Raw genomic sequence first — 2,232 nt, 5'->3', positions numbered from 1 at the left:
ATGTATCAAGATTAAAGTTTATTGTCAGTGAAGTAGGCCTATGTATCAAGATTAAAGTTTATTGTCAGGAAGTAGGCCTATGTATCAAGATTAAAGTTTATTGTCAGGGAAGTAGGCCTATGTATCAAGATTAAAGTTTATTGTCAGGAAGTAGGCCTATGTATCAAGATTAAAGTTTATTGTCAGTGAAGTAGGCCTATGTATCAAGATTAAAGTTTATTGTCAGTGAAGTAGGCCTATGTATCAAGATTAAAGTTTATTGTCAGTGAAGTAGGCCTATGTATCAAGATTAAAGTTTATTGTCAGTGAAGTAGGCCTTATCAAGATTAAAGTTTATTGTCAGTGAAGTAGGCCTATGTATCAAGATTAAAGTTTATTGTCAGTGAAGTTAGGCCTATGTATCAAGATTAAAGTTTATTGTCAGTGAAGTAGGCCTATGTATCAAGATTAAAGTTTATTGTCAGGAAGTAGGCCTATGTATCAAGATTAAAGTTTATTGTCAGTGAAGTAGGCCTATGTATCAAGATTAAAGTTTATTGTCAGTGGCCTAAGTAGGCCTATGTATCAAGATTAAAGTTTATTGTCAGTGAAGTAGGCCTATGTATCAAGATTAAAGTTTATTGTCAGGAAGTAGGCCTATGTATCAAGATTAAAGTTTATTGTCAGTGAAGTTTAGGCCTATGTATCAAGATTAAAGTTTATTGTCAGTGAAGTAGGCCTATGTATCAAGATTAAAGTTTATTGTCAGTGAAGTAGGCCTATGTATCAAGATTAAAGTTTATTGTCAGTGAAGTAGGCCTATGTATCAAGATTAAAGTTTATTGTCAGTGAAGTAGGCCTATGTATCAAGATTAAAGTTTATTGTCAGGAAGTAGGCCTATGTATCAAGATTAAAGTTTATTGTCAGTGAAGTAGGCCTATGTATCAAGATTAAAGTTTATTGTCAGTGAAGTAGGCCTATGTATCAAGATTAAAGTTTATTGTCAGGGAAGTAGGCCTATGTATCAAGATTAAAGTTTATTGTCAGTGAAGTAGGCCTATGTATCAAGATTAAAGTTTATTGTCAGTGAAGTAGGCCTATGTATCAAGATTAAAGTTTATTGTCAGTGAAGTAGGCCTATGTATCAAGATTAAAGTTTATTGTCAGGAAGTAGGCCTATGTATCAAGATTAAAGTTTATTGTCAGTGAAGTAGGCCTATGTATCAAGATTAAAGTTTATTGTCAAGTAGGAAGATTAGGCCTATGTATCAAGATTAAAGTTTATTGTCAGGAAGTAGGCCTATGTATCAAGATTGTCAAAGTTTATCAAGATGTTTATTGTCAGGAAGTAGGCCTATGTATCAAGATTAAAGTTTATTGTCAGGGAAGTAGGCCTATGTATCAAGATTAAAGTTTATTGTCAGTGAAGTAGGCCTATGTATCAAGATTAAAGTTTATTGTCAGTGAAGTAGGCCTATGTATCAAGATTAAAGTTTATTGTCAGTGAAGTAGGCCTATGTATCAAGATTAAAGTTTATTGTCAGGAAGTAGGCCTATGTATCAAGATTAAAGTTTATTGTCAGTGAAGTAGGCCTATGTATCAAGATTAAAGTTTATTGTCAGTGAAGTAGGCCTATGTATCAAGATTAAAGTTTATTGTCAGTGAAGTAGGCCTATGTATCAAGATTAAAGTTTATTGTCAGGAAGTAGGCCTATGTATCAAGATTAAAGTTTATTGTCAGTGAAGTAGGCCTATGTATCAAGATTAAAGTTTATTGTCAGTGAAGTAGGCCTATGTATCAAGATTAAAGTTTATTGTCAGTGAAGTAGGCCTATGTATCAAGATTAAAGTTTATTGTCAGGGAAGTAGGCCTATGTATCAAGATTAAAGTTTATTGTCAGTGAAGTAGGCCTATGTATCAAGATTAAAGTTTATTGTCAGTGAAGTAGGCCTATGTATCAAGATTAAAGTTTATTGTCAGGGAAGTAGGCCTATGTATCAAGATTAAAGTTTATTGTCAGTGAAGTAGGCCTATGTATCAAGATTAAAGTTTATTGTCAGTGAAGTAGGCCTATGTATCAAGATTAAAGTTTATTTTACAGTGAAGTAGGCCTATGTATCAAGATTAAAGTTTATTGTCAGTGAAGTAGGCCTATGTATCAAGATTAAAGTTTATTGTCAGTGAAGTAGGCCTATGTATCAAGATTAAAGTTTATTGTCAGGGAAGTAGGCCTATGTATCAAGATTAAAG

Source organism: Oncorhynchus nerka, linkage group LG4 (genome assembly GCF_034236695.1).
Source record: "Oncorhynchus nerka isolate Pitt River linkage group LG4, Oner_Uvic_2.0, whole genome shotgun sequence".
In the NCBI taxonomy this organism is placed as follows: domain Eukaryota; kingdom Metazoa; phylum Chordata; class Actinopteri; order Salmoniformes; family Salmonidae; genus Oncorhynchus; species Oncorhynchus nerka.
This window is presented reverse-complemented; position numbering follows the sequence as displayed.